At 38.4% G+C, this 21,138-nt stretch overlaps 4 long non-coding RNA genes and 1 other non-coding gene across 5 annotated transcripts; all 5 read right to left on the minus strand.

The window, feature by feature from the left end:
• Positions 1–3,451: 3,451 nt before the first annotated feature.
• On the minus strand, positions 3,452–4,981 carry LOC120744317. The gene is made up of 2 exons (XR_005698339.1): positions 4,868–4,981; positions 3,452–4,321 (listed from the first exon to the last, which is right to left on the minus strand). It is a non-coding gene; the product is annotated as an uncharacterized LOC120744317 (long non-coding RNA).
• Positions 3,463–3,625, minus strand: LOC120744414. The gene has a single exon (XR_005698357.1). It is a non-coding gene; the product is annotated as a U1 spliceosomal RNA (small nuclear RNA).
• Positions 4,982–10,480: 5,499 nt separating the features above from the next.
• LOC120744378 lies at positions 10,481–12,984 on the minus strand. Its single transcript, XR_005698351.1, has 4 exons — positions 12,294–12,984; positions 11,361–11,409; positions 11,128–11,191; positions 10,481–10,726 (listed from the first exon to the last, which is right to left on the minus strand). It is a non-coding gene; the product is annotated as an uncharacterized LOC120744378 (long non-coding RNA).
• A 40-nt stretch (positions 12,985–13,024) lies between these two features.
• Positions 13,025–16,067, minus strand: LOC120744379. The gene is made up of 4 exons (XR_005698352.1): positions 14,515–16,067; positions 14,356–14,384; positions 13,229–13,258; positions 13,025–13,151 (listed from the first exon to the last, which is right to left on the minus strand). It is a non-coding gene; the product is annotated as an uncharacterized LOC120744379 (long non-coding RNA).
• Positions 16,068–16,922: 855 nt separating this feature from the next.
• On the minus strand, positions 16,923–20,866 carry LOC120744368. Its single transcript, XR_005698347.1, has 2 exons — positions 19,897–20,866; positions 16,923–19,822 (listed from the first exon to the last, which is right to left on the minus strand). It is a non-coding gene; the product is annotated as an uncharacterized LOC120744368 (long non-coding RNA).
• Positions 20,867–21,138: the final 272 nt, after the last annotated feature.

A 21,138-nucleotide genomic window follows, 5' to 3' on the forward strand; every position in this document is an offset into this window, starting at 1 on the left:
CAGAACATTGAGCTTAACAACTAAGGTCCAGTTATTTGTTTTAACAAACATTTCAGGCACATCCTCTAGTCTATTTGTAGGATTGTTGGCTGTCCACTCAAGAAGTTCAGAATACAAAAAGCAGAATAAGAGATTTTTGACTACCTGACTTCTGTCTGTATTAAGAGTGGCCTTTGGTGTCTTATTTCAGTTGCTGCACATGTTAATTGATTTTGTAACACCAAGACTTTAATATTTGAGACTCCTGTTAAGCAGGTCAAAAATGAAATTTCATGCTCATCTGAGGCTACATATATACAAACCCGATTTACTTCACACCAGATCATTTCTCATATGTAGGAAAAGGTAAGTTCATCAGATGAAACTTAAAGGATCTTTGGCTCACGTCTTCATCTGGATCAGCGGTCCCCAACCCCCGGGCCTCGGACCGGTACCGGTCCGTGAGTCGTTTGGTACCGGGCCGCGAGAGTTGAGGCTCAGGTGTGAAATGTCAAGTCAATGAAAGTAGAAAAATGTTTTAATATATATTAATTTTATAGTATTTTGTAAACGTAAACAGGGGTGGCCATTTTTGGCCACGAAAATGCTGAGAGGGAGTTTTTTTGTTTTTCTGTTACTGCACAAAAAAAACGAAGATACATAAAACTCATTGATACTTTTAATTATTGCTATGCATCTAACCTCCATCATGGTTAGAAAATAATTCAGTTTGCATGTATTATTTAGAAAATAATAGGGATTTTATGCTTTTGTCCCTATTTAAATCATTACAATTATGTGCTTTAACTGGTATTTAAAGGGTTAAAATTCTGGATTTGATTGAAATTTTGGTCTTGATGAACAGCACTGATACTAATCTAAAAAATCAAGTCAAAAAAAGTGGAAATTTTTCTTAATATATATGAATTTTATAGCATTTTGTAAATGTAAACAAGGGGTGGCCATTTTTGGCCACAAACAATCTGAGAGGGAGTTTTTTTGTTTTTCTGTCACTGCACAAAAAAACAAAGATGCATAAAACTCATTGATACTGTTAATTATTGCTATATATCTAACCTCCACCATTGTTAGAAAATAAATCAGATGACATGTTTTATTTGGAAAAAAATTGGGGTTTTGTGATTTTTTCCATTTATGAGTTCCTAGGATTATTTGATTTAACTGGTATTTAAAGGGTTAGGATTCTGAATTTGAATGAAATTTTGATTTTCATGAACAGCACTGGTGCTAATCTAAAAAATCATGTCAAAAAAAGTGGAAATTTTTCTTAATATATATGAATTTTATAGCATTTTGTAGTTGTAAACAAGGGGTGGCCATTTTTGGCCACGAACAAGCTGAGAGGGAGTTTTTATGTTTTTGCTCTCTCTGCACAAAAAAAACAATGCATTATAATCAATGTTGATGTGAATCAATTACATGACCCAGACTCTACTATTAATAATACAAGAAATTTCAGTAGCAATCGAGTCTACGGTAGTGCAAAGTCTACGCTGACTGTAGACGGTTACGTCGTTTTCATTGGCCCGGAGTCTACGGTGAGCGTAGACACTGTAGACTCGGGTCAATGGGAGCGCCGAATCCCACTGTAGACGACCAATCGTCTGCTCGACGGAAGTTGCGTCACCAAAACAACAACAACAAGAAGCGGAAGGGCGAAGAAGCCGGCAAGTCCGCTATTTTGTTTTAATGGAAACTGGCATTTCTTCTGTGTTTACGTTAACTTACAGAGTCTGGATTTAGCGGAAATTACACGACGCTGAATAACGCGTTTAACCCCTTTTCTTTGTGGTAAATGTTAGCCGCGCGCTAGCCGACATCTAATGTATTACGCCCATTTCTAGTCTTTTCAGTGGCTACAACTGCTTTCCGTGGCTCGTTACAAACGATCTGAGATATATGAAGTAGTAAGTGTATTTAATGTCATACTAGGCAGATTTACCGCACTGCCGTTTACTACACATTTACCCGTGTTTGGCTATTGTCAGTACATCTCGCTCGTTGTAAAATTTCTTTAAGTATGTGTAACATTCACAATTATATTGTTGATGGTAACGTGTATGATTTCAGCCTACCTGATGGGCACTTTTGACTTTTTGTAGTTCAGTTCACTGATTGACTATCCTGCAGTGCTGTTTTCCTGTATTCATCCCCTTTAATAAAGTGTCCTGTGTTACAGTAACAATGAGTTGTGGATTTACTTGTTTTTATTATTAAGTTATTCTCTGCCAATAGGTTTAGAAGACACGACTATGTAGAAACACATAACAGACCTGAACCAAAGAAGCAATGTGTACACGCAGGCAAAGACAAGTTTTGGAAGTATTTGTACAACACATGCCTCCGCAACAACTTCAGTGTTTCCTGGAATTGATTAGGAAACATTAATAGAGCTATTATCTGTTATGGGAGTCAAATTTCCCCAGATAGTCTTGGTTGACATCAGGTGACTGTGAAAGCCATGGTGTATGATCACGCCATTTTCATAATCAACTACTCAGTCTATTTGTCACAGGACAAACATAATCTCTCATAGCAACTTTGTAATGATTTTACAACTCTTTTACCTTTGACAAGTGAACCCTAACATGGCAGCAAAGTGCAACAATGTCTCTCTGTGTAGAGGTCAAGAGTTCAGGGCATGCCTTTAATTTCTTGCCTGTCTGTAAATGACAGTGTCATGGCATGAATAATCCTTCAGATTTTACCAGTAGAAAAGTAAAACAATTACATTGTCTCATCAGGAGAACATAAAAGACTCCTCTTATGGCTAGTCTTTGCACATAATAATCACAGAAGTAAAGAAAGGAATTGATTTTCAATTGCACTTAATTTCAGGAGACTTTCCAACCTGTTGGTTCAAAAGAGCCAAGAGAAAATCCTCATCGATGTTGGAGTAAAAACTAGATGCTTTTATTGGAATATACACTGATAATGCTTACTGTCCTGTCATTGTAAACCAGTCAAAATACATAAATAACACATTGTGATCATGCTGAAGACCACAGACAGCAGTCCAGGCGTCAGGTGGGATAAAGGAGCTGGAAACATCACCTGATGAAGAAAAAACAGACAACAGACTGAATAAATGAAAGAAGGCTTCTTCATTGCACATTTTCCACCAATCACAAGCCTCTCCTTTCACTCTAGACTTTTGACCAATCACCGATCAGGATGAATTGCACTACTGTAGTGGACAAACAAACTGGTGTTTTAAAATGTAAAAAGTAATAATTATTTTATATTTATGAAAAGAACTGAAGTTACTTAAAAGCTTTATGCAGATAAAATGGCAAAAAAAACATAAAAATAATAAAAATTACAGACCTAATCTGTTGGTGGCCACTTTTGGCCACGAACAAGCTGAAAGGGTAGTGATTTTGGACAAAACCAGAAGATTAAATGACCTCGTTATTCAAACTAAGCACAAATACTCCCACAAATTTTTTTCAACATATGATGAGGGGAGAGCGCGAACGCAGTCCCCACTACCAGAAATTATGTAGTCGAGATTCCCACATTTGGGGAATTCGCAGGCTGTCAGCAGAGCCAAAGTGCAATGGCTGAGCCTCGGCCTGAGAGAACCACCTTCTTGATCATGGTATCTCTCCTACCAGGTAAGTATGAGTTCCTTAGCTCACGCATGGGGTAGTCTTTCACACACAAACCCTGCACACTCACGGTACTCACAATCTCAAAATCAACACAAACACAGCCTATAGGAAGCTGGGACTACACACTATTTATATATACACATGAAGCAGTTTCCAACAGAGCCCCATAAGGTTATTTAGCTTTACAAATACCGGGAGAATTTCCCATCATGCATTGCTGTATCTGCGCAACAAGAGCTAGCTGAAAGATAACTTTTTTCATTCATTTAACCTCCTTAAATCCACCAACAGACCACCAGGAAGTTCAGCTAACTCAAAGGTCAAGCACGCTGCTAAACGAGTTTGTCTGATACTCGGGGAAAAGAGGATAAACGTAAAAGTTTTCGAGTTGAAGCACAGTCACTTCCGGTCTTTTCGTTAACTGCTGCTAGGCAACCAACAGTTTCCCGCTATGGTCTCGGAGTATGAACAGCGTTGCTCACGAAAACACGTCTGTGAACATGTCCGAGTGCAACAAACAACCAGAAAACAATCCAAATAAAAAAAAACTAAAAATTTACTCATTAACAACGACTGAATTCACTCAGAGCAAATTTTTGCTTTGGCGGGAGTTTATTACCTGCTAAAGATGGCAGGAAGTCTCAAATCACGCGGGTCCGGCGCACATACACGTCTGGATGGTACAGCATAACCAGGTTAAGACATCTCTAAAAAATATATTTTTGAGTGTTTTTCAGTGTTTTTAATTATTTGTTTTAATTTTGTTTATTTTTCATTGTTCACTGTGGCCTGATAAACATTTTATCAATATATATTTCATAAGGCCATCGTTAAATATTTACAAGAAATCAGGCTTTATACAGTGTGTAAACTTCAGTGTGATTTGGATGCTCAGCAGAAAATGTAGCCAGATATCAGCTGGGTTTAGATACATTTCAGATAAGATAACCTTTGTTAGTCCCAGAGTTGGGAAATTCAAATTGTTACTGCAGCAGAGTACACAAGGCAGGAACAAATCAACACACACAGCATACCTAACAGCAATAATGCTATGCAAAAATAGAAGAAATATAGACTAAGAAATAGATAAGTACTTATATATGTAAGTCTATATATCTATATCCATAGCCATCTATCTATATATATCTACATACATACATATACTTATATATGATGTAATAATACAGATTACTATTAGAAGAAGAATGAAACACAAGAAAACCCCAGGAAGGAGATCCTGTTTATTTTAATACCTGCAGTTGCCATCCCATTGGTTATCGCTTGCCTCTTCTTTCTGGTTTGCTTGTGTCGCAATAAACATAAGGCTTCAAATGACACACCACCTCGTTCCCAGCTCAGCAGCTCACCCTCCCAGGACACGGAGCTGTCGCCCCTGAATCATCAAAAACAACAGGTAGCAATAATAATAACAAGGTAACATTAAATATGGTCACAGTAAATGTGATTTACATACATTTGTTTAAGTATTGTTGAATTCTGGTGGCCAGAGTTTTTGGTGACATGTATTTATTGTTTCATGGCTGCAGGCGAAGCTGCGTGAGATTAACATGTCAGCAGTGCGATTTATGGAGGGGCTCGGTGAGGACCGGTTTGGCAAGGTGTACAAGGGCCACCTATATGGCACAGTACCTGGTGAGCAGACCCAAGTGGTGGCCATAAAAACTTTAAAGGACAAGGTAGATTCTGCTCTTTGTGAGGAATTTCACCATGAAGCTATGATCTGTTTCCATCTGCAGCACCCAAACATTGTTTGTTTGCTTGGCATGGTCATTTCATAGTGCAGTGGTTGGGTGTTAATAGGTATTGACAGGTATTGCACACTGATATATGCAAAGACCCCAGTGTGTGAATATGTGGTGTACATTCATTGCTGTTGTGCAGTGTACAGTCTGACAGCAGCTGGAGGGAAAGGCCTCCAAAATGTCCACTTGGAACACAGCCTGTCACTGAAGGGTGACCTGTATGGGGTGGGAGCTGTTATCTGACAGGGATAACTACCTCCACTGGGTCAAGAGGACATCCCAGAACAGAGCTAGTTTTGTTGATGAACCTGTTCAGTTTCTTCCTATCCCCAGCAGACCACACCATAAAACATGGACAATACCACCACAGCGTCTGAGAAGGTCTTCAGGAGCTCTCCCTGCTCCCTTCCAAAAGACTTCTCTGTTGCAAATACAACGGTCTTTATCCTTTTGTGTAGATGGACTCTCTGTTGTTACTCCAGATCCGTTTATTAATCAGATCACTTATATGAGTCAGCTATCTTAATGCCCATTCTCTGGATGTTCACTGGTGTAGGTGGAGTCCACTACCTGCTCCTTGGTTTTCAGAGTGTTGATCTGGAAGTGGTTCTGCTGGCACCAGTTGACAAAGTCCTCAGTCAGTTCTCTGTATTCCTGTTGTACACAGTGAGGAGATGCTCTCATTGCCCACTCATTATTTTAAAATAGAGATAGCCTACATAGTTCATACATATGAGAGACTATTATGAGTCAATTAGGAGAAAGCATTAAAAGAGCTGTGGGCCACTGCTGGCACTGTCATCACATTGGAGGGTCACTTTAGTGTTCAAGTAGTATAAAAAAGTTTGTTTTTAAACAAGAAAAAACTCACTAATATTTCAGAAAATGTAGTGTTTTGTTTGTTTTAATTTTCAAATATTGTATAACAAGGCAAAACTGCAAATGTGAATGCAAATTCTTTTTCCTCACTCTTAATTAACTAAAACCTTTCATTGAATAAAAAAAGAATTGACACTCAGACATGTGGCAGCACTTTGCTATAATTTTTGTTTTATTTAACAAAATAAAAATGCAGACATAAGTGTACATTTATGTCTACTAGTGAAAATTGTTTTCTTTACAAATAACTCTCACTGAACTAACACAGCCAATCCCTCAACATGGTTTTACTCTCTGCTCATATTGCCTTCATATTAAATCATTTTTTGCTTTTTATAGAAGTTATTTTCAAATTGCACTCAACAACAAAATCCCCCGTAACAAAAACTAACTTCAAGGGCCAAAATGCACAATATTTCCTCACGTCAACAGTAGGGGTGGCAAGTAGGGGTGATGTGGGCCTCACGCAAGTCGGCCCCCGGGCCGTGTGTTTCAGACCGCTGATTCACCTACTGTCACTATAGTGAAATTACTGTTTTTGTTTTGAAAGGTTACTAGTGGATGCTGGCAACAATCTTGGAAGAGAACAATACAATATGTTATAAGGCCTTCATTGGAAAATTGTGTATTTGGAATGTAATACCAACATGTCATTTGAAGATAACATATAGTATTTCAGTGACCAAATAGTATTTGGGTAAAAGTTACTGAATAGTGTTGGAATAAAGTGTGAAAATTGTGAAGGATTAAAATATCCAGGAGCTCAAATTACTTCACCAAAACATGTTTCAATCATATTTTATCAACACAAATTGCACAGGTTTATTGAATATGAATAACTTCACCTCAGTTGTTTAAGCTCCTGCCAAAGCAAAACATCTGTGTGCAACCAGTGTCCACTATTGAATTAAGTAAACCCAACATGTTTTTTTTTCAGTGCATAATCACATGTAGTGTAATAAACTATTAAACCAGAATTACATATTAGGATTTAGCCAAGTGTTAGGATGTAATGCAGAGAAGTATTTCTAGTAGGCTGGTTTTGATATGCCTGTTTTCATTTTATTTTCTAATTTTTAAAGAAGGCTTTAGAAAGGTCAAAATAAATCTTCTGTAAGGGAGTATCAGCTATTCTAGTAGAATTTATTTTACCAATGCAAGGGTGCATTAGTCCCTTGTAATACAACATATGTATTTCATAAAGGGCGAACACAAATGTCCAAAGAGACTTCCTGGCAGCTGCCATTTTAAGTATAACCTCTGGTACGGGCACGTTCAGTTTGCAGCAGCTATACAACAGTGGCCTCTAGAGGTGTTTACACACTACGACCAAATCAGACAATGCAACACAACACGCAGGTCGCCCCAATGAATTGATTAAGCTGGTAGCAGTGACCTGTTAACTTATCATTTATCAAGCATATCTCCCATGAATGATATGAAATAATTTAGAGACATAACATTGACTAAACAAAGTAGAAGCTGCAATCAGTTTTTAGGAAAGTGAGTTTAATAAGAGTAGGTGAAATAATGCAGTAATTTCTTAGATTTTATAATCCCTTTATAAATCATGTTGGCTACAGCCTATTTAGCAGTGCAACAAGAGCATTAGACGAACAAACAAATAAATAAACAGTCAGCAAAAACAAAAAAGTTAGTACCCAGGGATAAAAATGTTGAGTATGAAAGGGAAACCTAATGGGCAGATGTGATGCCTGAACAGTGGTGGCTTTAAGTGATGTATCAACTTAAACATGCATCCACAGTCTATGTTACATAAGTATGATGATCAGCGGTGACGGCTGGCGCCACTTTGAAACTGTTGGTTTGAAAGCCTTTAGTGTCTCCTTGTGGCGGGACTCTTATACTGTACTGTGAGATGTCGAGCAGTGACCCCCGTCACTCTGGCTCCTACCTCAAAGCACACTGTGCGCTGTCGATCTTACGTGCTGCACAATGATATTCAATATTTAGTGTTTACTGTTATATTCACATAGATCATCGCGATGATGTTATTTATTAAATTGCTCTCTCTTTTTTGCTCGTTTTCTCTTTTTTCTTTCCTGACAGGTGATCCAGGTGATTGATATATGTATTTTTTTGTCTGTTTGTTTTGTTGGTTTTTCTTTTTTGTCCTTTATCACGTTCCTCTTCCCCGCTGTTTTTCTTTTCCTCTTTCTTTCTCCGTTTTCTTTCCCCCAGTCAAATCTGTCCCATGTTTAGCAAGTGAAAATAAAACAAAATAAACAACAAGAGCAAAGGTGAATCAAATAGATCATTACGGCAAGGCTGGGATGGTCCATTTGGTAAAGTAAACCTGTTGGGCATCTTTCTTTGTCTTTACACAATAATTCTGATGGCAAAAGAACCAAACGGGACAGGCAAAAAAAAAAAAGAGATGTCGAGCAGTGTCAGTAGTATGCTAGAAAGTGATACATTAAAATTTCTGGGGTCACCATGAAGAGCTTACTTCCTTTCTTGCTCAGTGTGTAAAATGTGGTACTTAATGGATTGAAAAGAAAAATGATGGCACCCTTGTAGTTCACACAGGTGGTGATGATTCAGGGTTTTAATTTGTAAGGTTTGAATTTTGAGCCATCATAAATTTTAAACCAGGAAAGTATAATATTTAACATATATTAAGTCAAAGCTAATATAGCTGCTCATATATAGCTACTTATAATTTGAAGAACTGCCTACACCAATGAGTAGACTTCCCAGAATGGAAACAGCACTCTTTGTGTGGTTGGAGAAAACAGTCAAGTTGTTAAGAACTATGACTGAGAAGAATCCGCCTGTGTACAGCAGCAGGCTGCCTTCCTAGAATTTGGATATCCCCCGTGCGCTCGTCTCTGCATTATGTGCACTAACTCTCTTGGAAAATTAAAACCACAGCAGCTTTTTATAGTTTTCTTCATTCACTATCAGCTTACACCAAAAGTCTACGCTGAAGAAGATTATTCAAAACATGCAACACAGTCACCAATCCCAGCAAATCCACCCCTAAGTCAGACTGTACAATACAGAAAATAAAAGAGCTACAGCTCAGACTCTACAGGCTTCAGTTAGCATGTTAAATGTGAAAGTTCAGTTAGAAAAAGACTGAACAAAAACGGCCTGAGTTTAGCAATTAACCAAAGTGACAAACATTGCTCTAAATAATACTCCCCTAATCCAAGTAGTCACCCAAACCTGGACGTGGATTTAGAGGCCTGAGGGCCATCTCACACATTTATTCAGAATAAAACAAGTTTCAATTAAAATTAAACAAATCAAAATCTTGTGGACGTGTGCCTTTTACATGTTGGTAAAATGTTTAGGATGAGATGGAGATATAACACTCATGCACCCTGAAAATTATGAAGGTCTAAACATGTATCAAAGGGACTCAATGGATTTCTATGGGGCAAACGTACTTCAACTAGCCACTGTGACCATTGAGGCAGAGCAGAATGAATGATACTGATGGGAACTATGAGGGTTTGTAGTTAAATTCCTGCTCTTACACACTGTAAAATCTAATTAGAACTCAAAAAAATTGAGGAAACTCGTTGTCTCAAAAAAAATTGAGTAAAGCTTAGCTAAAAATGACTAAATTAGGACAACTTGTTTATTTTGAGTACTCTGTACAAGCTCATTTGTTCCCAGAACTCAAGAAAATTGGATCAAGTTTACGTAAGATGACCAAGTTAGGGCAACTTACTCATTTTGAGTACACTGTACAGCCTTGTTAGTTCCCAGAACTAAAAAAAATTAAGGAAACTCGTTGCCTCAAAAAAAACTAAGTAAAGCTTACTTAAGATGACTAATATTGCAAGTCTGCAGTATTAAGAATAACTTGATATTTCTGACTGTACAGTGCTAATTGTTTACCTACTGACAAACATTTCAAGTTCAACTAAATGAAAAAACAATTTGTGGTAACCTGAATATGATTAAAAATAATTAACAACACTTTTTGTAATGATGTTAAAATCAGCCCAACTTTTATTTTCAAATACAACAAAGTATAACAGCCAACATACTGGACACTGTTCTGCTGAACAACAAACAATTATATTGCCATCACTGTTACAATCTTACAATGAAACAAAGTCTCAGATGTAATTATTTTGAAAATAAGTTTAGGCCTACCACAACTTTGTTTTACTTATATAATCAAAATAAAATATTTGTTGTTCTGTCACAAATGCAGTCTCTAATTTAAACAACACATTTGTTTTGCATTCCAACACATGAGCTGGAATGTTGTAATATTTTAAGGATGGCTTGTTTCCAGTCCAGGCATTACTGCCTGAATGACTATCATGGATCGAGGTGATCCAAATGTAGGTGCAGAAGAAAGTCTTTAACTTCCCTTAAGTACAGTGGCAGTGGATGTGGGTTGGAGATGCAATGAGCTTGAACCTGCAGGCGACCATCTTCACTGACCACACCATCTGTGACGGAGGACTCATCTCTCCTGGTGTCCTACAAGCAAACAATCATATTTTTTGGAACATGAACTGCTGAATTGCTTTCTTAAAACATTTTTTTCTGCATTTGGTATAAAACAGACTCCAATTTGGACAATCTCAGGCTCCCTCCCCACCGGAGAGGTGACATTCAATGTCCCAATTGTCAGTCTGGATAGCCCTGACCCCCACCCGACACACAATAATGTCATGAAAGCATCATTTTAAAAAGGGCTATGCAAACATGGCCAATAACTTTCATTCTAATGATGTGCAAAATGATTTGGGCACAAAACAAATTTTGCTGTTAGAAAACTTGCAGACTTCACTATATACAGTGTAGACCCTCTAAACTAAGTTTAGGGGATGTGATCTTTCAAGAAATGCAGACCAAACTGTTGTTGTTTGTTTACTTACACAGCACGTCTTGTAGAATTAACTGGAGTCACCAGCAACAGCATCGCGCAGTCATATCTCAAGTCTAATAACAGAAGACAGGAAAAGATCAGTAAAGAAACAACTTCCCCAAACCAAAAAAACAAATAAAACAATAAGTAAAACAGGCTGATCTAAAGTATGATTAAAGTTCAGCCTGATTAATATAAATGTCACTGACAGTTGCTAATATATTGGAAAACCAAAATACTTACCACTGAGTTGATGTCTTTCTGTCCAACAGCAGGAGTGCTGGTCCCCAGCCTCAAAGACAGTATGAAGCAAGCAGAGGGAGAAAAAACAGAACATTTTTCAGAAACCGATTTGATCCTTAATGGCTGTGCAATCATTGTAACATAGAGTTTGCTTATGTTGTTAAATAAAGGCTAGATTTGACATTAATAGATGCCACAGATGTTCAAGGTGCCACAAAGCATGAAAATAAATGGACGTCTGGGAAAACGTCGGGGCATTTTTGCAAATATGTGATGTCTTGATAAATCGAGCAGATATTTGAACTTTCGACAGCTACATTCTCGCCTGAAAATATCTTAAAAGTTGATTTTGTGACCCAGAAAAAGTAATAAGTGTTTTAGCCGCGCTCCTCCGCCATTGCCGCGCTTACAAGTACGCACAGGCTCCGACAACCGTGGCCGACATATGCGATCCTCCTTTCCCCCAGACTACCCTTTCTGGGTCACAAAATAACCTTTTAAGATATTTTCAGCGGAGAATGTAGCTGTGTAATGCTCAAATATCTACTTAATTTATCAAAATATCACATATTTGCAAAAGTTCTTCCACGTTTTCGGAGAGCTCTGTCATCCACCAGCGCGATAGCTGACCGGGAGGTCAAGGCTTGATAAGAGTCCGCGAGCACAGCTAACTCCTGGCTTATTGTTTTCACCCCCCGAAGAATTTTGTCTGGGCTCTTATCTCACTTTTTTATTTCAAACAATCTACAGAAAATTTCACAGACATATTTTTATATAAGGTTTTTAAGGCTGTGGTGTTAATTTTTAAGTAACATGAGCCCAGCCGCAGCAGCAACGCTAGGCTAACACTAACTAGCTAGCACGATTATAAACCTGGTGCTAAACTAAGAGAAGCCACAAAATCAGTTTGAATAAGAGTAAACATTTACTCACCAAGTCAGTGTATCAGGTAAAGATCCACAGCAATGACAACAATAATCTCTTGAGCTGACGCTTTTCTAGGTTTGCTCAACATATTCCATAAAAAATGCTGGCACCATGAACATGCGGACTGATCCGTGCTAGGGAGGAGGACGGTAGTGACATGTAGTTTTCAAAACACATCTTTCATCCTTCCACACTGAGAAGAAAAACTTCCATCTTACTTAGTTTTTCTAAGTTAAGACAACTCAAATAAATTGAGTTTATCAGCATTTCTGTAGAGGACAGAACCACCTGCTTTAATCTACCATGATGCTCTGTGTTATGTTGTCATGGCAATATGAAGTCAAATAAATACAAATTCATAAAATGCACATTTGAAGGAGGACAAGAAGACAGGCAAGTGGAAGAGCTTTTGAAGCAGGAAAACTTTTCTGGATTACTCTTAATTTAACTGGAAATTTTGCGAATGCAAGTCAAGGAGGAAACAAGGAGGCAGGTTGGATTATATCTGAGGACAGGACCCATGAAGGAGAAGCATGAGGAGAGAGAAAACAGCAGAGCGATGGTGCAAAGCTAATCGTGGATCAAGTCGAAGAAGCAAGCATCAAAACTGTGAGTAAACATAACACATAAAGACTTAAAAATGACTGTGCTGATTAAGGAAACATTAAATTTGGTTAGTTTGGAGTCTGCAGCTTCAGGTTTGCGGGTTCAGTTGGTCTCCATGCCGGCTGGGCTGATCCACTTCTCCTCCATTAGAAGCTGCAGCAGACGACATCGTGCCTGCAGCGCAGGAGCCTGCAGCTATTCCAGCTGAATTGAAACCTGCAGCTCCCAGAAGAGCAGGAGCAGTGACTACAGCACCTACTGCAGGAAGATAAGACATGTATCAGACATGGATCGGGCTTTGATTCAAATTAGCTAAAGATAAATAAACTGCTTACTTGCTCCTGCAGCAGTACACACAGCTGTCACTATAACACAACATAAGAACACACATTAACATCTAACTGGGCCATAGCTCAGCACACAGCTGATCAAGGATTTAGATCAAGTAACTGAGCTACAGAGAAGACGGGGAGGCTTTATGCTACGATGGAGTATTAGAGCCACAAGAAAAAAGTTGTTGATATGGACATTACTGTTCCACAACAAACTGCTATAATTACTGTTTCTGCTACAAAATTCCTTATTTAGATGAGTTAGTGAAACAAATTGATCAGCCATTGTGTGATACAACATTCAACCTCTTTATTGCACGAGGATGTAACCATCGATAACCTTGCATCTGTCCATTAGATCGTGGCTCAAGAGTTGGCAGTTTGTCTTGTAATTGGAAGGTTGCCGGTTCAAGGTTGCGGCTCGGACAGTCTTGGTCGTTGTGTCCTTGGGCAAGACACTTCACCTACCGCCTACTAGTGGAGGCCAGAGGGCCCGATGGCGTGATATGGCAGCCTCGCTTCTGTCAGTCTGCCTCAGGGCAGCTGTGGCTACAACTGTAGCTTGCCTCCACTAGTGTGTGAATGTGAGAGTGAATGAATAGTGGAATTGTAAAGCACTTTGAGGGTCTTGAAAAGCGCTATATAAATGCAATCCATTATTATTATTACCAGCCCTTTTTTTGGTACAACCTAATACTTATCACCACACTGCGTTTATGAGCTAAAACCAGGGAGTTTTAGCTCATGAGCTAAAACTCCTGGTGAAAAGCATTTTAAAGTTGTGTTCTGGTTATTTTAGCTCATGTTTCCTTCTTGCTAAAACCAATTCTGAAGTACGATTTCACCAACTCAGATGATATACAGTAGCAACCATGGCAGCTTGCCTTGAGACAGCTGTAATCTCCACATTTTGACTTTATTCTCAAAATGATCGATAATACCTTTCTTAACTTTGCCCTAATACTACATCGTATTATCCTGACTGCAGCACAGTTACATGTAATTGTTTCAGGAAGAAACACTTGGTTACTGATCATCAGGATGCTTCACAATGAATACATGTATTGATATGTATTTACCTATGAGTTTTAGAGATAAAAAATAAATAAATAAGCAAATAGGTTTGTTACCTGCCCGGCTGTGATGGCTAAGGCTGTCACTGAAACACAAGAAAGAAAACTAAAGATCTCACCACAGCTCAGTCTGGAAATATTAAGACATTTTCTGTAATGCTAGAATCATCAACTCATATAATGTAGAGATGATGTGAAAAAGGCAGCTGTACTCACATAGACCCATTGTTCCACTCAGGATGAGGAACCTAAGATTGGACTGTGTCTTAAACAGAAGTGAGCATCAGCTGTTATTTCCTGGATAATGAAACTGAATGGGCGTCACTGGGTCTGTGAAGTAAATAAACTTCCTTTAGTCGTCATAGAACAAGTGATTGTGAGGCTGGATCTCAGGGGATTTGACATATTTATTTATTTTATGTTTTTTATTATGTATTTCACACACATGTGTTATTTCAAGGATTGTTCTTTCTATTTTAATCCTTATGTTAAATCAACTGCTTAAAATAAACACAAACAAAAAGGAGGTTATGATACGGAGCGTGTTTGAATGTTATTTGGGTCACTGAAAATGTGTCTGCATTATGTGTGCCCTTTCTTTGGGGTGTGGTATGTAACATAAGAAAGACCGCAGGTACCAATTAGTGTAGAATTTCCTCACATACTTGAGTCATACCTTGATTCTGGTTTAATCTTGTTAAGAAAAATAGTGAGAAACAGAAATGGAAATAAAATGGGTGAGTATAAAAGGCTTATCACAGCAGACACAAGAGCAGAAGGTGAGAGGAGTTATAAAAACAACCAACGTCTGAGAAGCCCTGGACAGGAGATCCTATGAAATGGCAGCACTGGAGATCATGACAAGACACACGTTCAGGAAAGTTTATTATACTGCATTTAATCCCAGTCATTTTCAGAGAGAGATTAAAGGTTGAAGACTGATTTATAACAAGTCCCCACACAAACATAGATAAAGCACTAAAAGTGCCTCACTGACGAGCAAGAAGTGCAATAAATAACTGAGAAGTGATACATGCTGTATGGGCGTCGCACATATGACGAGTTAGGAGTGAGAACGTGTTGATCTGCAGGGGAGCAGGAGACTGTTGTTATAGAGTGGATTGAGGATTTTTATTCTTTATTTCTATTTTTCAAGACTTTGTGAATTGTCTTTTTTTAAATAACTTGGCTTACCCTTTTTGGTTTTGTTAATATTGGCAATAGTGTGAAGTACTATTGTTGGGTTCGAATATATTTATTATATAGGTCATCCAGTTAAGGTAAATGTCATGTTTTGTTAGAATCTGATGAGCATTATTTTATTTTATTTTTTGTTGTTTTGTTTTTCTGTTTTCCCCCTGAGAGATTACCACCTTAACGTGGTCAGGCGGTGTGATGGCTGCAGTTACAGCCACACAGTGGTAATATCAGTGTAGAGGCTTACACACAACACTGCATCCACATTGGTCTTTCTTTAAATATAAGGTTTAATTTACAGGATAATAAATAACTGGTTTTGGTCTCAGTTAGGTTTTTGTGTGTTTTACCCCTTTTTGTGATTTTTGTGGGCTGATCAGCCACTATTTAAGTTTCCCCCTTTGTCTTCTTTAGTGAGGTCAGTTTGTTTGAGGTATCAGTATTGGTTGTTGTTAACTTTGAGTAGAGTTCTGTTATTTTGACCTCTTTTATGGGCACATATGATTTTTTTTTTTGTATAATTTAACCAACTATGTTGTTGGGTTAAATTTAAAAAAAATTGGGGGGGACTGTACTGCGGTGGCCCTGAGAGGCCAAACGGACTGCAACTTAAGAAAACACCAGCAATAAGAAAAACCCTGCAAAAGCACACAAAACACAGCGGAAATAGGAAAAACGACAATAGAAATAGGAAAAACAAAACAGAAATAGGAAAAAATAGATTTCCAAAAGCACAAGGGAAGTGTTTCTGGGGAGACAATAACCCGACGGACCAGTTGCAGGAACCAAAATATGGTAAGAATTGCGCTGGGAGACACTTAAAAGAAGTGGAGGATCTATCGGTTTTGTGAGGAAAGAAAAGATGAGAGGTAAGTGTGTTAGCCTAACTATTAGCCTAAAAATTCGTCATCGTATGAATCATGATAAAACACGCCTACCATGTTTTCGCTTCCTGCAACTGGTCCGTCAGGTTATTGTCTCCCCAGAAACACTTCCCTTCCCCCTTGTCTTTTTCCTATTTCTGTTTTGGTTTTTTTCTATTTCCGTTGTGTTTTGTGTGCTTTGGCAGCGTTTTTCTTACAGCTGGTTGCAGTCCGTTTGGCTTCTCAGGGCCACTGTACTTTAACCTGTGCCTGACTTTCTTTCAATGACCGATCCATCGCAGGGGGTTTGCGTCCCTCAGTGACCCTAAAAGCTAGATCAGCGGAAGCTTAGCCTTCAGGTGCGACACCCAAGTTGGTTAGGTCTGTAGAAGCCTGACAAAGTGCAATCCAATTACATAATAAAGACAGTTATCTGGAGCACCCCACCCAATCCCCAGCCTTTAAATGTTAAGTCACCAGTTTATCATTTCTGCAAAGAGATATTGCTGCTCAGTTTTAACAGATGTTTTTTAATTTTTTGATTTTTGCTGCTTTGAGAGCCATGGAGGAAATAGCATTTTAATCTTTTTTTTTTTTTTTTTCAGTTTTATTGGAGAGAAGGCCGGCATTTCCTTAGCAGATGTCTTAGAATGAAGCCATAACATTATAGGACATAGGAAAGTGAAAAAATTTCGTTTTGGAGCGAATTCTTCCTCTAAAATCTGATTTGGATGTCGTACAATCTAATTAACGATATCTTCATTTCTTCTTCCAGAAAACATGCAGGGCTTGCAATCATTAAAATACTGAAACCATCATAACATTTTGACTTTGTAGTAACAAAAACATTTAATAAAGACACCTGCTTACCGGTTTCACTTGCATTTCAGCTACAACCAGCTGATTAGAGGTCATGCACCAGGGGAGGAAAATGTTAGCGCAGTATACAGCCTGGATATTGAAATTCCTTTTTTTTATTGCACAAAAGGACAAGAGAGATTTCTTTCGTTAGTAACCACAGCATTTTTTTTTTTATCATGTAGAGAAAACTGAGACATACTGTTGAAATTGCACTTCTTTTTCCAATATTGAGATAGCTCAGAAGTGAAATGTGCAGTTCAACTACTTTACACAGGAGATTTTCACTGGTGGCATGTATGTAGCCCTCGATGTAAAAATCAGTTTAACATCTCTGGCTTAAACAGTGTAAAGACAGTGTATGGGATGGAAATCATGAAACATCTGTGTACATCTTGCTGGATTCAGATGTGTAAATACACAAAAAGCAGTAAACCTCAGGTCAAATCAGCTGATCACAGACTGTATACAGGTTTCAGTTCAAGGAGACAGATTATTGTAAGCAGCCTCTTAACAGCTTAGTATTGACATATGTTTCTTTGTTTCTCTAAATTACATTGGAAATACATTAAAGGCTCACAGTCAGTGTGACAGGAAACAGAGGCACAGAGTTTTAGAAACTCATGCAATGTGAAAGCCCTTTTTTCTGACAGTTGGAGCTACAACTGCTACATCCTCAGATTGGCACCATTAAACAGGATACATCTCTAAATTAGAAAAGGATGATGATGATTGAGCGAGTGTACAGTGACAGCCGGTTTCATAAAGCTAAAAACTAAACCTCTTTCTAACAGGAAGTTGTTACTTTGGTGCCATTACATAGTTTTTTAAAAGTATGTCCTCATATGGAGTATAAGTATGGACAAAATAGTTTGATTTTATACTATCAAGCAATAAAGAGGTCATTGTTTAACAAAAATAGTTTTATATCTCCATGTAAGAGCGCAGGATCTCAGTACATTAATTTTTCTATGACTGAATTATTCATATATACATGATATAACAGCTGCTGGCTATGCTTCTAATTTCTGGTTGATATTGTAGTATTCTTTTAGGCTGGACTGGCTGATTTATGTAGCACCATTTTACAATGATAATTGTTAAATATAATAAATAAAAGACCTTAAAAATAATAGAGACAAAACCCCAACAATTAAATAATCCCCTATGAGCAAGCACTTGGGGATGGTGGGATGGAAAAAACCCTTTTAAGAAATGTTCGGCAGAATGAGGCTCAAGGACGAGCAACTGGTTGGGGATGACAGAAAAGACAAAATAAGAAAAAAATCAAGAGCATACGAGGACAAGACAAAACACATGATGGGAGGAAAAGGACCAACGTTACTGACACGCAGTAGTGATATATTAACACACAGAGTAAAAGACAGAAGTGCTCAGTGCATGATGGGAAGTTAATCAGCAGTTGTGGCCAATAACAGCATAACTAAAGGATGGGACAGGGTCAGCTGATCCAGCTGCAGCTGTAAGACTGATCAAAAAGGAAAGTTATGAGTTTAATGTTAAAAGACGAGAGCGTTTCTGGTTAAACAGGACAGGGACAGGAAAGCTGAAGGGTCAGCCTCCCATTAGACTCATTAGACCTCACCAGAGTGAACAACTTTCTCTGCAGCAACACTACTCATAACTTTTATTCACACCCTGTCCTGATACTTCTATTTCATCTGCTATAAACAATAACCATACACTATTATTGCAATCTATACTACAGCTCAAAAGTCTATAGAGAATTAGAAATGTCTTATTTTCTGACAACAGTGAAAATCTTTTGATGTTTTACTAAATTAATCAGAAGCGTGAAGAAATATAAATAATTAACGGTAACATTTATCATAAATCACAAATGAGATTTAGTGGAATATCTACTTAGTGTTGTTGAGACGTCGGTCTCTCCGATTCTTTTTGTCTTGGTAGAGATCACGCAGAGATGTTTCCAAATTTCACACAATCCTTTTATTACCCATTTTCCTTACAGATGCATCTGGAGATCAGCACACTGCATCCTGTGCAGTCCTACTCTAAAGGCTGATCTGAAGGGTTTCACACAACAATTATAGTTATAGTCTCTGGTCTCCAATTTCTACAGTAAATCCCCCACAATGGAAAAACACTGGTAAAGTGGCCTGGGGTGCTGACACCCTGACCCCCATCTCCTTTTAAGGTAATGTACATTGGCAATTGTCTGCCCCTCACCCTCAGTAAATCTTGCTACTGTCCTGTGTTTGGGGGTTAACTGCCCCACTTCCCTGCACCCCAGTTCTTTGTTCCCATCCCAGGACTATTTTCTATTTTGTAATCTTAAATCCTATCAACAACAAAATCATACTACGACACACACTAATAAACTACATTCACTATGACCTCAATACCTATTACACAGTCCATTATTTCTACAGTGTACTGTTATGAAAACAACAGAATGATGATGAGACACTGTGGTAAAGTCTTACAGGTATATTTGCAGATAGTTATCAATACAGGATAAACACTATGGGCTCCAGGAGACAGGGCAGAGGTAGTGAAGGTTGTCTGGAGGCACACTCAGACACTGTCACAGAAGGTCGTGGAGATCCGTAACGCTGAAACGTCTGCACAGAAACAAAGAGTGAGCAAAGGCAAGAACTGATGGAAAATGTGACATGACTGTGGCATGATACGTTACCTTGGTACTGCAATGATCTGGTTGTTTAGAAGCCAGCATGAAGACCTCGCGAGGAACAGGCGAGTAATCAGCTGATTCTTCACAAGTGACTGAGGGATGGGAAGGTGGAGGAGCATTCCCTAAAAAAGACAAGAACACGGACAAGAACACAGGCATACACCGAAAGAGGAGAGAGAGAAAGAAGCAGGCCAGAAAAAGAGGGCAAGGGAACCATGACATCTACTGAGGCCCATTTTCATTTGGTACATCGTGCCACCAGATGTCAGTTTGTGATGTTACATCCAAACTTGTCAGTCAAGAAACCTGTTTCCAAAGATATCAGCACAAACCAAAATCAGTGTGCGTATTAAAAACAGTAAATTATCGAGGTTTGTGATGGATCATCCCATTTTCTGTTTGTAATCTGATTAAATCAAATGTGTTCCATGTGTCCATACAAGAGTGAGTGTTACTAAAATTTGGTCCATGTATAACTGTGTAGACATTTCCTAATGCATCATGAGTGATTTAACCAATAAAAGATTCATTAAACACACATCTGTGAAAACATTACTGGTAAACTTTGCGTAATATTATGTTAAAGCAAATATAATTTTACAATTAAGACAAGAATATTCGAAACTGACCACAAACTTTTGAGCAGCAGTGTGTGTTGTATGCATGTGTCTGTCTGTATCTGATCAGGATTTTGTCATCAGTGTCAACAAAACGCTCATTTTTTTAGTTGTTTCTGTCATCAAAAATTGAGTTGGAGTGTTTTAACTCTGATGGCAATCTCTCCCTAACAAGTCCACTTTATTGCGTGCTCATTTTCTCCTATTAGTGGCTCATACGTATATAATTAGGAAACATGCATTAAGTCAGCGGTCCTCAACCTTTTTTGCGCCACGGACCGGTTTATGCCCGACAATATTTTCACGGACCGGCCTTTAAGGTGCTGGGATAAATACAACAAAATAAAACTAGTACCGGTACCGAAGAAAAGAAGATTTATTCATAACACACTTGAAAAGACCCAGGGACACCGAGTTAACGATAAAAACGATAAAAAAAATAACGCTGAAAACTGATAAAAACCCTGAAAACCATACATTTCACACCTGAGCCTCAACTCTCGCGGCCCGGTACCAAACGACTCACGGACCGGTACCGGTCCGAGGCCCGGGGGTTGGGGACCGCTGCATTAAGTGCACTAATTTCTCACACTTATCAGTGGCTCATGGTTGCTTAAGGCCTATGTCT

The sequence above is a fragment of the Simochromis diagramma genome, unplaced genomic scaffold (assembly GCF_900408965.1).
Source record: "Simochromis diagramma unplaced genomic scaffold, fSimDia1.1 OVJJ01000683.1, whole genome shotgun sequence".
NCBI lineage: Eukaryota > Metazoa > Chordata > Actinopteri > Cichliformes > Cichlidae > Simochromis > Simochromis diagramma.